Raw genomic sequence first — 15,352 nt, forward strand, 5'->3', positions numbered from 1 at the left:
TGACTGACACTGAAAAGATAGTTAATTACTCACGGTTCCCAAGAGAGCGGTACACAGCATTCCCCAGGAGTCACGTGGGGAAGCAGCAGGGTCAGTCAGGAGGCAGATCCAGAGGAGGGAACTGTGAACAAGAGTCTTTATTGTGGTTTCTGCAGAGAGGAGGGGGCGAGACAGGGTGAGCAGGCTTAGGATTGGCTACTTTGAGTAATTTCAGCTGGGCCTGGGGCATAGGGGCTGGCGCTGGGGTGATTAGGGCCAGGAGTATTGAGAGCCTGATAAGGAAGGTGGTTGGGCTGTGGACTCTTGGACGGGTTGGTTTGAATTGGAAAAGCGTGGCCCTCAGGGAGGAGGACTTCCTCTGATTTGGCGGGAGGTGCAGGGTGGAGAGTAAGAAGGGGGGTGGGGTGGAAACAGGTGAGGGAGCAGGGCGCCAAGGTAACGTGACCCGGGCATATTGTTGAGTTGTCCAGAACAAGATGGGTCAAGCATATGCATGTGAAGACACCGAGTTTACAGAAACTAGAAACATGGTTAATACAGTTACACGCTGGTAGCTGCTCCCATCTCCGAATTTTCTTTATTACCCTGCTCTGAATTTTCTTTCCTGCTAAACAGCTGCTCAGTCTGGAGCTGCAGGAGGAAAGGATGAAATTAAAGTGCCAAAATTAAGAATTTATTCTTGTGTGTACCTTATTGTTGGCACCTGGCACACGAGGCCCAGCAGAGCACAGGTTTATTACCTTCACCTGCTTTGTCTGAAAAGAAAAGACCCTCCCCATCTGCCGAAGGAAGGGACACACAGCTGCCCCTTCTATTTGGATCTGCTGCATTTCTTGCCCACACGCCCACCCCAGTTTGCTCCCCAAATATTTTCCTGCCAAGCTCTCTACATAAGCAAAGACACATTTCATTTGCATGCATGAAAATCTACCCTAGACTAAACTCCTAGCAGCGATTTTAGGACATTTAAATGCCAACCCAGCTGTTAAGTTCTTCCCCAGGAGTGAACTTCAGAAGCAGACACTCACTCGCAGCCCATGAAATGCAGCCCCCCCAGATCAGCTAATGGGTTGTACCGCCCGCCAGCAGCCACTGGGAGAGGCGCTGACCTGCAGCTAGAATTGGGGTTCTTCTCGGGCCCCGAATGCGGGGAGAGCGCTGCCTTTGGGCCCACCTGACCAGTCCGCTGGTCACATGCTGCTGCTTAGAAACCTTATCTATCCAACCACACTTATAGGTCCCTCTTATAGAGCAGGTCCTTTCTGGGGACACAGGTGTCAATAAAACAGACTGAGAGGGTTATGTGTCTGTAGTCCAGAAGAAGAGACAGACAAGAGAACAGAAATTTCCGATATAGAAGGAGCAGGGCCAGCTACATAATTTCTGGCCCCCCGTGCAAAATCAAAATGTGGGGCTCCTTGTTCAAAAATTATTAAGTATTTCAAGTTGGTGACAGTAGAGCATCCAACCCAGCACAGGGTCCCCCAGTGAACCTGGCCTGGGAAGGAGGCTGGGTTGGGGTGCCGTTGGCCGGCTGGACTGAGGGTAAGCACTGGCCAAGGGGAGATCGAACCATCCAGAAGCCAGGTAGCTGATGTTTAGAGCAAGGGGTCCATGTCATCAGATTCACCAGGCCTGGTCTATTCTAGCAACTGGGTTATCAGGTTGCTCAGAAAACCCCCAAAGACCTTTTCTGACCTTCATATTGTTCCTCCTGGCCCCAGGCTCCCTCCCTGGGACCATACTTACCTACCCCACCAACAGTGGCATTTAGGTACTTTATTGGGGTCTGTCCTGTCCTAGCTAGTGGTCTTTACTCCTTGATGGGGGGAGGGGGACCCTCAGGTGTTCTGATGGCAGAGGCCCCAGCCAGCTGCTTAGTCCCCATTAATTATTTCCTGCCCATCACTGACTGCTTGTCTTCAAGCGCCCATATGCTAGGTGATGGGCTGGAGTAGGCTATGTCCAAAGAAGCTGAGGTGACGTACTGTGCAGAAGTAACTGTGAAAATGTACGCTGATTAAATCAGAGTGCTTTGTATTATGAAGCTATTGTATGCCAATGTTTGTCCGGAAATCCGGTTTGCCATTTCTCATCGGAACTGTTTTCTGGGCACTAGTTAACACAGACCCAGGCCAGTCTTTGCCTGGGGCGTTCCATGTCCTGCTGTCATTGGGTGTATTCTTCCGGAATCAGTGTTCTGAGCAGTGGCCTCAGAAAGGCCCCTGAATAAAAGCATTCACCCAAACTTGGGCTACAGCTAAACAAATTCTGGAATTTTAGCATCTTGGAAGGAGGTACAGAGATCAAAAATCAAAATATGCAGACTGAGTCCACAAACAGAAATTTAGATAAAATAATGTATATTCTGCTTTTATTTACATGCCAGGAATGTGCATCTACTGATCTCACTAATTTTTAACATATACAAATGCACATCAATCAAAATTGCAAGAATCTGGAGTGCTTTAAATCATGTTGAAATCAGTGCTGATTAAGTTCCTACATTTCTTAATGAAAATGTACGGAAAGATGTACCCAGCGTCAGGAGCGTCACAGGCCAAGAAAGATCCGAGACAGCTCTCATTTTTACTGGATCTCAAAACAGAAATCCTTTCCGCAGGAACTGAGGCCCTGTAGGGGGACAGAATCCTGCATTCTGCCTGTATGTGGGTGGCTCCCAGATCTACAGCTCTCGCTGACCCCTCTTCCAGAATCAAGTCTCATCTCCAATGGCTCTCAAGACTGGTACCTGAGCTTAGGAGAGCGACATCCAGAGGGCAGAGACTCTGCATGGCCAGGGGAACAAGCCGTCTCTGCCAGCACCCAGGGGAGGCCTCCTGTCCCCCGACCCCAGCGCACCCCACTCCACTCCACAGACATCCTGTACTCTGAGCTGTGAGTCCAGTTTGCCCTGGATGGGCTCATCCTTCAGAGCAGAGTGTCCATAGGACAAGCAGACCCCTCTTGTAGCCAACACTGCTGGCGAAAGCTTCACGCTGTGACATACGATACGGATAAGGAGGCTGTATTCATTTCCTGGGGCTGCCGTAACAGAGCGCCATGAACTGGGGGGCTTAACACAGTAGAAATCTACTCTCTCACAGTTCTGGAGGCCAGAGGTCTGACATCAAGGCGTCATCAGAGTTGGTTCCTTTGGGGGCTGGTGGAGAATCTGCCCCATTCCTCTCTCCTGGCTTCTGGTGGCGGCCGGCACTTCTTGGCATCCTTGGCTTGTGGCAGCATCACTCCAATCTCTGCCTCTGTTGTCACATGACCTTCTACCTCTGTCGGTCTGTCTGTGCCCTCTCCTCTTGTTATAAAGACATCAGTCGGGCTTCCCTGGTGGCGTAGTGGTTGAGAGTCTGCCTGCCGATGCAGGGGACACGGGTTCGAGCCCTGGTCTGGGAGGATCCCACGTGCCACGGAGCAACTAGGCCCGTGAGCCACAATTACTGAGCCTGCGCGTCTGGAGCCTGTGCTCCGTAACAAGAGAGGCCGCGATAGTGAGAGGCCTGCGCACCACGATGAGGAGTGGCCCCCGCTTGCCACAACTGGAGAAGGCCCTCGCACAGAAACGAAGACCCAACACAGCCATAAATAAATAAATAAATAAAATAAATAAACCCAAAGTTTAAAAAAAAAAAAAAAAAAGACATCAGTCATATTGGATTAGGGCCCCCTTTAATCCAGGTGAGCCTCATCTGAAACTTAATTACATCTGCAAAGACTGTTTCCAAATAAGATCACTGTATTAGTCAGCTCGGGGTGCCATAACAGAATACCATAGGCTGGGTGGCTTAAACCACAGAAATTTATATTCTTGCATTTCTGGAGGACGGAAGTCTGAGATCAAGGTGCCACGAAAGTTGGTTTCTGGTGAGACCTCTCTTCCTGGCCCATAGACGGCTGCCTTCTAGCTGTGTCCTGACGTGACTTTTCCTCTGTGCGTGCAGAGAGTACTCTGATGTATCCTCCTCTTCTTAAAGGACACTAATTCTAATAGATCAGGCCCCACCTTTATGACCTCATTTAACCTTAATTACCTGCCTAAATGCCCCATCTCCAAAACAGTCACATTGGGAGTTATGGCCCCAACATAGGAATTTCGAGGGGACGCAATTCATTTCATAACAGTCATTTTCTGAGGCTCCGAGTGAACACAAATTTTAGGGGGACACTCACTATTCAACCCTCTACAGGGGTGAAGGGGACCAAGGACCCTGTCTTCCACCCCCTCCCCGTTCCCGAGTCCAGCCTCTGCCTGAGGCCCCCAGCTCTGCCTGACCAGTGCCCAGGCTTGAAATCTGGATGTAATTGTCCCAGCGAGTCCCCAGGGCACCCCTCTGACTTTACGTCCCTTTGTTCCCCTCAGCTCCCAGATCTGAACCCTTTATTCTTCAAACTGCCCCTCAACTCTCCACGTCCTTCTAGTTCTGTCTTCCTGACTTCTGCCCAGCCTTCAAGGCCAACTCAAGTTCCCCCTTCCTGGGAGCTGCCCTCTTCTGAGCTTCTACAGCCTCTGCCTTTCCCTCCCCATTCCTTTCTTAAATATTATCTTACCTTAGTCTCTGGAAACGTAATGCTTGTCCCAAGCTGAACACATGAGTGGAAGCTTCTGGGGAGCGAAGAGCACTCCCTGTTTCTTCTGAGCCCCTGTGGGCCCAGCACAGTCCGTTGACACGGCGTTGGGGGTGAGGGAGCAGAGCACGGGTCCAGCCCTGCCCCTGCTGCATTCCAGCTGTGTCACCTTGGGATGATTGCTTCCTTTCTAAGCCTCATTTTCCCCATCTGTAAAATGGGATCATTAGATTGTCTCCCTCCCCAGGTCAGTACGAAGAGAAGTAAGATAGTGCTCAAACCCTTGACATTCCAGGTGATGGGTGTTCCTCAGGCCCCCGAAATGCAGCCAAGACTCAGAGGCTCCCACACTAAGGACAGGCCAGGGCCAGCAGGCCTGACCACCAGACCCACAGTCTCCAACCTTGACCTTTTCGCCCTTCTACTTCTGAGCCCCAGGGCCTGCAGGCTCTCCCCTCCTTGCCCTCAAACTGGACTCCCAGGAAGGGCCTGAACACGCTCCCCACCCACACGACTCAGAGTCTGAGCAGCTTTGCCTGCCCAGAGCATTCCCATCCACCCAGGACAAGGGTCTGCAGGAAACCTGGGACTTCAGCGAGCTCGGTGGGGGAGGGATTTGGGAGCAAGGGACCCCCATGAGGACTGCCACTTGTTGGGGATTTGGGGGATTCTGATGGATGTTGGCTCCCCCGCTCTCCATGGAGGGAAGATTCTGCAAGGCAGTTACAGCGCCGAATACCAAAGGGAGGGCGGCTAATCTTCCCGACACCATCAAGTGTTTCTGCCTTCAACGCCTGCCCAGCGGGGCTGCTCCAGAAGTGTGCCTGTGGATAACTTTCCCAGCTGCATCTCTGGAACCAGGAGCCGAGGATAGACTCCAGGAGCCGGGCCGGGCCAGCCTCCCTGTGACCGTGTTCCTTCCCAGGGTTTCCATGCCCCGCTAGCAGCCCAGATGGGGCCTAGGACATCTCGGAGCCCTACAGGTGGGCTGGGAGGCGCCCAGGCGCTGGGCTGGGTGCCATCTGTCAGAGGGCAGCTCCCTCCTGCTGCCACTTGCCAGGAATGTGTCAGATGCACTCAGAGGCCTCCTGCCAAAACCCAGGAGGTGCTGGGTGTGTGGCTGCAGGGGTCTGGGGGCCTAACAAGGTGGACGCACCAAGGATCAGATCCTCCTCCGCCATCTGCCGGCTGTGAAACCTGGGCTGTCACTTAACCTCAGCCAGGCCTGGCATTCTCCAGGGATCAGGATGGGGCAGATGGAATGGGTCTGGAGTGGCCTTGATCGTGCTCCCCGGACAGAAGCCACATCCACCCTGTTCATCCTCGTGTCCTCAGTATTGAAGTCACGCTCAGGGCCTGTGGGATGAATGAAGAAGAATAACTGAATGAATAATACGAGAAAAAGTAATAATGAAAGAATGGGGTCATAATAGAGAAATGATGACTGAATGAATGTAATTTAACAAACATTTAGGGGGAGCTTCCTCTGGGCAGGACACAGCTCTTAGAACTTTATAATTTTTAATTCATGAAATGCTCACAACTACCTTGTCTCCATTTTACAGATGGGGAAACTGAAGCACGGGGCAGAGGCCAGGACTAGAAGCAGGCTGCTGATTGGTGCTCTCAAGCACCACTTTCCTCTGCCCAATGAGCCCCAGGATTGCTGCAGCTTCCCGCCCCCTGAAGCGGGGGTAGGAAATGCAGGGGCAGGCAGTAGGCAGGAGGGGTGGAGGGGGAATGGTGCTCAGACTGGGGACTGATCCACTCACAGACCGCCAACCCAGGAGGCAAGGTCCAAACTGCCAACACCTTTACATCCCTGTACCTGGAATCGTGGCTGGCAGAAATTTGCAAAAGGAATGAAAACAATTTATTAAGCCTTAGGAACAGCCATTTATCTGGAGAAACTGGTGCTTTGCACGGACTCGTAGCATCCACACTTGGAGGGAGGTTGACATCACCCCACGTGTTCCCCAGATAATCTCCGAGGAGAGAACAGGGACAGCAGGTGGTCCCTATAGGTGGCTGCTGGCTTCCGTCCTCCAAAACCAGCTCTAATTTAGACTAACTGGGGTCAAGCTCTGTCTTACTATGGGAAAAGACTGAATTATAGATTTTTGGATGATTTTTCAGGAACTTCTAAAATACGCACAGCAACATAACTCACAAAATAGAATTTGCCTAGTCAAATTTCTTGCTGGAGTGAACGGGAAGAGACAATTTGCAATCAGCATTTCCATCATGTATGAGAGAAGGATGGAAAGTTAATTCTGCTTCCACTCGGTGGTACCCTATGCACCAGCCCAAACCCTGCAGAGTGCTTTCACAGGAAACAGCCTTGCGGTTTCCACCAGGCACCTTCCAGATCCAAACATCTATTCCCATATCTTCCTATCCCTCTGTTGGAGGCTATTTCTCCCTCCTGTGAACTCCCTCATAACTCATTTATTTCACTTTTTTGCCAATGACTTCTTGCTGTCTTGTAGGATTAATAACAACTCCTGTTTATTGAGCACTTACTACGTACCAGGCACTCTGAACACATTATCCCTTTTAATCCTCACACCACCTCTGTGCAGAGGGTTATGACTCTGATTTTACACATGGAGATTAGAAAGGTTAAGTCATTTATTATGGACAGTGCTAAAGGAGCCTGTCTAGCCTTCTCTTATTTCCTCCAAATTCCAAATGAGTGATGAATGAATCAAAGAGGACACATTTATTTGGGAAAGGGGAAGAGCAGATTATTTGCCTACTGCAGGCTGTATTATGTTAATTTTCTATACAACCAACTCTATACATTTATAACATTTATTCTGTAGGTGTCAGACGGTGTGCCCACAGAGGAGTCATGGGAGTGACCAACACTGTTTGGGGGGGATCATCAGTCATATGTGAGCTGGGTTTTGAAGGATGAGTAGGAGTTTTCTGGTAGGCAAGGGGAAAAGGTAAAGGGAAAATGGAGTGGGTGAGTCAAGGGGTGAGGGTGGTGGAAGGTGAGTTGAGTTTCTTGGGCATCATGCCCACAGAGAGAGAGGGGGTGCTGGTAGGTAGATGGGCACCTGGACCCATACTGAGGGATAGTAGAAATGAACTATTGACTACCAATGCCCCATGAAGCAGGCAACTTCCAACTGTATTGAAATCTACTTATCAAAATATTAAAAAAACAGTAGAAAGCTATATACTTTTTTTTACTAGCACATTAAAGCATGAGCCAGTGGAAGTCCTAATAACCACTATAATTTTTAATAGTGATAAGTGTAAGTGATATTTCAAGATCTCTGCAATAGCTGTGATGGGATAGGAAAATATTGGTAAACATTTGTCCAAACCCATAGAATGTACAACACCAAAAGTGAACCGTAATGTGAACGATGGACTCTGGGTGATTATGGTGTGTCAGTGGAAGTTCATTCATTGTGATAAATGTGCCACTCTGATGGGGGAGGTTGATAATGGGGGAGGCTGTGCGTGAGTCAAGGCAGAGCGTTTATGGGAAATATCTGGACCTTCTGCTCTATTTTGCTGTGGACCTAAAACTACTCTAAAAAATAAAGTATTTTTTTTAACAGTTAATTTTTTTTTGGTCGTGCCGTGTGGCTTGCGGGATCCTAGTTCCCCAACCAGGGATTGAACCTGTGCCCCATACAGTGGAAGCGTGGAGTCCTAACCACTGGACAACCAGGGAGTCCCTTTAATGGTTAATTTTATGTCATGTGAATTTTACCTCAATTGTGTAAAAAAAAAAAAAGCTACACCAGGATACTATTTTGTACCCATCAGACTGGCAAGAGGAACAGGGTTGATGGCAGCCCGTGTCAGTCAGCCAGGCTGTGGGGAATCAGGCCCCTCGTACATTGTTCACAGGAGTATAAATGGGAACACCTCCAAGAAAGCGACTTGGTGACCAGACAACATCTATCACAGGCTTGTGGCCTTTGACCCAGCAATTCCACAAGAGGAATTTATCCTATAAACACACTGGCACGCACCAGGAATGACACAAGTACATGAATATTTGTTGCAGCATCATGTGCCATGGCAAAATATTGGAAACAACATAAACATCCAGAGGACTGGTTAAATAAATGGCAGCAATTCACACAGTGGAATATAGCAAGGAATCAGGCAGCTCTTCATGGCCTGGCTAAGTGAAGAAAGCGGGCAGCGGAACAACAGGTTTATGCACTTCATTTGTTTATATATATATATATATATATTTGTATATATATTTGTATATATATGTGTGTGTATATATGTATACATATATATTTATATATATAAACACTTGCGTGTTTATATATATACATACATACATATATACACACACACAGCTGTACATATGTAGGGTATCCCTAGAGACACATACCAGAACAAATAAGGGGACTTCCCTGGTGGTCCAGTGGGTAAGACTCTGCTCCCAATGCAGGGCCCCGGGTTCGATCCCTGGTCGGGGAACTAGATCCTACATGCATGCCACAACTGGGGGTTTGCATGCCACAACAGAGAAGCCCGCATGCAGCAACTAAACATGACTCAACAAAGATCCTGCATACCTCAACTAAGACCCAGTGCAGCCAAAATAAATAAATAAATAACAAGAATTCCCCTTGGAGTGAAGGGAGAGACCTCCAAGACAGCCTCCAATGAGCCCCACCTCCTAGTATTTCCCACCTCCCTCACTGTAGCAGGATTGTCTGTGTGACCAAGAGGATACAGCAGAAGTATATCACTTCTGAGGCTGTGCTGTGGGCTGAATTGTGTCCCCTCTCAAATGCACATGTTGAAGTCCTAAGTGTCTCAGAATGTGACTGTATTTGGAGAGAGGGCCTTTAAAGTGGCAATTAAGGTCCTATGAGGCCATATGGGTGGGCCCTAATCCAATAGGACTGGTGTCCTTATAAGAAGAGGAAATCTGGACACAGACACACACAGAAGATGGCTGTTGGCCACCCAAGGAGAGAAGCCTCATGAGGAACTAACCCTGCTGACACGCTCACCTCAGATATCTAGCCTCCAGAATTGTGAAAAAAATATTTCTGTGGTTCACGCCACCCAATCTGTGGTGCTTTGTCATGGCAACCCTGGCAAACTGATACAGGCTAGGTCATGAAGGCATCTTGGTGTCCAGCCCATTTTCTCACTCAGAACACTCAGTCTGGGGAAGCCAGCCAGCCGCCATGTTGTGAGGACACTCAAGCAGCCTTATGCCGAGGCCAGCACGGTGAGGACCTGAGGTCTCCTGCCGGAAGCCACATGAGTGAGCCACCCTGGAGTGGATTCTCCAGCCAGGTCAAGCCTTCAGATGACTGCAGCCCTGGCTGACAGCTTGACCGCAGCTTCACGAGAGACCCTGAGCCAGAAGCACTCAGCTAAGCTACTCCAAAATATCTGACCCACAGAAATCGTGTGAGATAATAAATGTTCATTGTTTTGAGCTGCTGAATTTGGGCATAATTTGTTATACAGAAACAGATAAGTATTATGGAGGCTGTACAATTTTGTACCTGTGAAAGGCTGAATAATGGCCCCCAAAGATATCCTGCTCCTCTTCCCTGGATCCTATGGATGTGACCTTATATGGCAAAGGCGATTTGGCTGCTGTGATTAAGTTAAGGATCTTACGAAGGGAAGATTATACTGGATGCTCTCGTTGGGACTTAAATGTAATCATAAGCATCCTTATAAGAGGCAGGCAGAGGGAGATTTGACCATAAGGGAAAGAGAAGGTGATGTGAGAACCTCAGCAGAGAAAAATTGGAAGATTCTACCCTGCTGGCTTTAAAGATGGAGAAGATGCAAGCCAAGGGATGCAGCTCTAGAAGCCAGCAAAGGCAAGGAAACAGTCTCCTCTAGAGGCTCCAGGGGGACTGCAGCCCTGCCAACTCCTTGATTCCAGCTCAGTGAAACTGATCTTGGATTTCTGATCTCCGGAACTGTGTGTTGCGTTAAGCCACCAGGTTTGTGTAATTCGTTACAACAGCCAAAGGAAACTATCCTTGTCCTGATACCTTTTGAGTTTTGTCCTGAGTATGTATGTATGACCTGGTCAGTCTTGGACCTGTGAGCACTCAGATCCGTTCCTCGCCTTCTGTGGCTGAGGTCCGGGGGTCTGAGCCCTGCAGGCTGTTTCCTGGGCTTCCATGTCCCTGGGCTTCTGACTGGTTTCAGGCCATGGGGGACACTGGAGGGAAACGGGAGGATGGGAATACCTGAGGGCTCCTCCCTCTTCCTCTGCCCTGGGTGGCGCCTCCGCAGGGGCTGTGTCTTCTCCCAGTGGCCCCAACAGTGATCTCAGTCCTGAGGTCCTGTAGCTCCACGTCTGCCCTTCGTCCCTACAGCCCTAAGGGTGGTAGCAACTTCCTATCAATGCCAACTTCTAGGTCGCCTCACTGCCCCGGTTAGATCCTCAGCTCCTCTGACATCTGTGCAAACATTGACTCTGGAGCACGTGGCGCCTGTTGCACCTGCAGGGGAGGGAGCTCCCTGCTGGAGGATCTGCCACCAACAGTAGCAGCCCCAGGGTTTGCAGCTGTCAGGGTCGCCAAGAAAGGCACGACTTACGCGGGCACCAGGTGCACGGAGATGAGAAGGCAAGATCAGCTTCAAGTGTGTTGGTCCCCCATGGCCAGTGGGTCTCGCCCCACAGCCGGCGCAGGGCGATGGTCTGCAAGCACCCCTCTCATGCTGCAGGTGAGGGACCCCAACCCCTCCCCACCAGGAGCGGATCTAACAGTGGGGTTGGCCACGTGCTGTATGGCGGACCCGCTTAAGCAGAACAAAGAAGTACAACCAAACCCAGAGCAGAGAAAGATATTCCCAAACAAAGGGAGATGCCCTCACAGGCTCTTTATCTCTCTGAGAGGACACGTTCCAGGCTCAAGGCCTGTTCGTATGCGACGGTGCAGGGGGAAAGACCGCAAACTGTGACTGCCTTTCCCAACCTTCCCTACATTAAATACACTCCAGTTTTAATACCTGGAGTGTTTTCTATTTCCTGTTTGGGACCTCACTGATATTCAGATAATATAATAAGAAAAAGGAAAAGGTCATGGAAGTGAAAAAATTATCAAAGAGTATTTGGTCCAACCCAAGCTCCATCCTTGAATCTCCTCTCCTGTGTTCTCACTGAGGGGCCGTCTTTGTATGCTTTCGTACCTCCATACTTGGAACTCAACTCCTCCACTCACCACCCACCCCAACTCTCTCACATCCCTCAATATCTTTCAGTCCTGAGCTGCCTCAGCTTCCCTAAAGGATGCCTAGCTGCTGCATCTGATTTCACGAGGGATAGGCAGGTTGGGGAGGTGGGGTGCCCCAAAGGCCAGCCCGGTTTGGCCACAGTGAAAGACACAGAGACGTAGAAAATAAAACAGGAGAACACTGATAACGCTGTGTATGCACCTCTCAGTGTGGCCAGACTGAAGCCCCAGAGGCAGATGTGGGGCTGCTCACCTCCCCTCCTCCACAAAGAGCCCCAGTCCCTCCCCCAGCTGGCACCTCCTCTGGACAGCCCCAGACCCAGTCAGCTGTGGCTGGAAGGAGGTCTTCGGTGACTCATGAAGCCGAGGCCGACAATCCACTTTGACAGCACGAGTGATGTTCGCTTGCCTGCCCGGTTTTCGTTTTTAGAGTCTGACATGGGAACATTGCTAGGTGACCATATTTTTCAAAGCTCAAATTGAGACAGATGGTCTGCCCAAAGATGTTTTCCAGATTTAGCCATTTACTTATATAAAATGCCTCACCAGAAGTGTGCACGCCAATTCGCATATGATTGTCCATTTAATGAATCGCCTTCAAAGAGCAGGATGAAGCCTTGACCGCTGGGGGACATTATCTGGCCTGGATGGGGGAGGAGAGGGCAGGGAGGAGAGGGCAGGGAGGAGAGGGCAGGGAGGAGAGGGTGGAGGGCCTCCAAGCCTGGAGGGATGAGGTCAGGAAGCTCAGGCGGTTTGCACACCGGAGTGCAGAGCCGGCTGTGCAGAATGAATCACTCTGGGCTGTGAAGGTGATAAATAACTGCCAGAGGCTCAGGGGAAATCGCTGCAGCTCAGCAGCTGGTCTTTCACTCCGAGCCCTTACCCAGGACGCAGATCTGAGAGAATACTGATGAGGAGCCCACCGCAGAGCTCGAAGGGGCGACCCCTGCACGAGGCCCTGTCTGGGAACTGGGTCTGGGCCTCCCGCTCCCTGTGCCGGGGCAGAGGGGGAAGCAGCGGAGGCGGGGAGGGGGTCCGTGGGCACCCCACTGGGGGCCTCAGCCCCACGCGTCACAACATCATCAATCTTTGTCCCGAATTCCACCAGATGGTGCTTCAGACTTGAGCTCCTTTTGTACCCGTGGCACCCCATGAGGAAGATGCCATTATTTATTTATTTATTTAAAAAATTTATTTATTTATTTATTTATTTATTTATTTTGGGCTGCATTGGGTCTTCGTTGCTGTGCTCGGGCTTTCTCTAGTTGCAGCGAGCAGGGTCTACTCTTCGTTGTGGTGCGTGGGCTTCTCACTGCGGTGGCTTCTCTTGTTGCAGAGCTCGGGTTCTAGGCGCGCGGGCTTCAGTAGTTGTGGCACTCAGGCTCAGTAGTTGTGGCGCACGGGCTTAGCTGCTCCCGTGGCATGTGGGATCTTCCCGGACCAGGGCTCGAACACATGTCCCCTGCATTGGCAGGCAAATTCTTAACCACTGTGTCACCAGGGAAGTCCCGAAGATGGCATTATTAACCCCTCATTTTACAAAGAGGCACAGAGAAGGCAGCGACTTGACTGAGGCCACACAGCTAGTCAACAGCAGAGGTGGGACTCGAACCTGGGCCCACAGGACTCGGGAGCCTGTGCTCGCAGTCACCTCTCGCTCCTGTCCTGAGGCCTTTCACACACGTCTTCTATTTCTTCTCCCCCTGCACGACCCTGTTCCAGGCACCTCCTGTATGTGGCGTGGAGTCTCTCTTGGCTCCCTTTCCCCTCCCGCGCCTCATCCAAAATCCATAGGAAATCCCATGGCTCCACCTTCAGAATAGACCCAGAGTGGGACCACCACTCCCCCCATCTCCCCCTGCTGCTGCCACCCAGCTCCCACCACATGGATTATGATGTTCCCCCGAACGGGTCTTGCTTCTTTGGTTCTTAGCAGCACCGCCTCCATAGAGCATTCTCCATGGGGAAGCACGGGGAGCTTCTCACACATGGCAATCAGATGCTTGGGGTCCTCCACAGGTTCCTGTTTCACCAAGTAAATGTCCTCGCAGGGGCTTCCAAGCGCGACCCGATCTGGCCCCATCACCTCCGTGGCTCCGGCCACGCTGGCCTCCTTACTCTTCTTCAAAACCACCAGCCAGGGCTTCCCTGGTGGCGCAGTGGTTGAGAATCCTCCTGCCAATGCAGGGGACACGGGTTCGAGCCCTGGTCCGGGAAGATCCCACATGCCGTGGAGCAACTAAGCCCGTGTGCCACGACTACTGAGCCTGCGCTCTAGAGCCCACGAGCCACAACTACTGAAGCCTGCGTGCCTGGAGCCCGTGCTCCACAACAGGAGAAGCCACCTCAATGAGAAGCCCGTGCACCACAACGAAGAGTAACCCCCGCTCGCCGCAGCTAGAGAAAGCCTGCGCTCAGCAATGAAGACCCAATGCAGCCAAAATAAATAAATAAATAAATAAATTTAAATTTAAAAAAACCACCAGCCACACCCCTGCCTCAGGGCCTTTGCACTGCTTCCTCTGCCTGGAATGCTCCTTCCCCAGATGTCGGTGTGGCTAACTTCCTCATCACCTTGATGCCTGGGATCCAATGTCACCTCCTCAGTGAAGCCTGCTCTGATTGCAGCCTTACTCCCACACCCCAGACACCCCCATCTCCTCTCTGCCTTACTTTGTCACCGCACTTAGCACCTCCTAAATTCTCTTTCATTTACTGACCATGCCTCTTGTTCACGGTCTGCTGCTGGAATATAAACAACACGAGAACAGGCATCTTTGTCTAATTCTCTGATTATCTCAGTTCCTAGAGAACGCTTAGCACATAGTATACACTCAGTAAACAGGTTAGATGAATTGTCTCTAATCCACACAAGAAGCCTCCTGGTGGGTTTAATCTCCTTTTGCAGATGATATAACTGAGACTAGGAGTTCAGCACCAGCCCAAGTTCACACAGCAAGGAGGAGCAGGGCAGGGGTTGGACCTGGTTCTTTCCCCACAACAGGCTGCCTCTGAACCAATTGCAGAAATGGCCCCAATCCTTTGCCCTCCCCTCTACCCACACTCTTTCAGATGATGCAGAGTCTATTCCCCACCCCTTGAATCTGAACTGGCCATGTGACTTGCTTTGGCCACAAGGTTGGGACAGAAGTGTGGGCCCACCAGCTCCAAGCCGCAGCCCCCCCTTTCTCCTGAGACCCCCTCACCAGGGTGAGCACCAGCCCAGGCTGGCCTGGGGAGGATGGCAGTGATGTGGACCTCAGCCAACCCGCTGACTGACAGCAGATGCCTGCGAGGGCCCGAGGTTGGCCAAGCCCAGCCCGGGGCCGCAGAATGGCCCCGCCAGCCGCAGATGCCTTGTGAGCCAAAGCAATTGTTCCGTGTGGAATGCCAGAGAGGGCTGAGTTGTCATGCACCATTTCTGTGGCACTTGACAACTGACACACTTGAATTTGAACCAGAATCTGCATCGGGCAAGTCAGCCAGTCTAGCTGCACGTGGGCAGCTCTGGCACCTGGGGCACCTTCTGGTGGGTTTGGAGCTGAGGAAGGGCCCTGGACACC

At 51.0% G+C, this 15,352-nt stretch overlaps 1 long non-coding RNA gene across 1 annotated transcript in view; it reads right to left on the reverse strand.

The window, feature by feature from the left end:
* The window catches only part of LOC309618253, a 34,122-nt gene extending 23,128 nt beyond the window's left edge, over positions 1-10,994 (reverse strand). Inside the window, exon 1 of the long non-coding RNA XR_014238374.1 lies at positions 34-10,994. This is a non-coding gene — a long non-coding RNA (uncharacterized lncRNA). The remainder of the gene's footprint in view (positions 1-33) is intronic.
* Between the last annotated feature and the right edge of the window lie 4,358 nt (positions 10,995-15,352).

The sequence above is a fragment of the Balaenoptera borealis genome (assembly GCF_965194805.1).
Source record: "Balaenoptera borealis genome assembly, chromosome: 20".
NCBI classification, from domain to species: domain Eukaryota; kingdom Metazoa; phylum Chordata; class Mammalia; order Artiodactyla; family Balaenopteridae; genus Balaenoptera; species Balaenoptera borealis.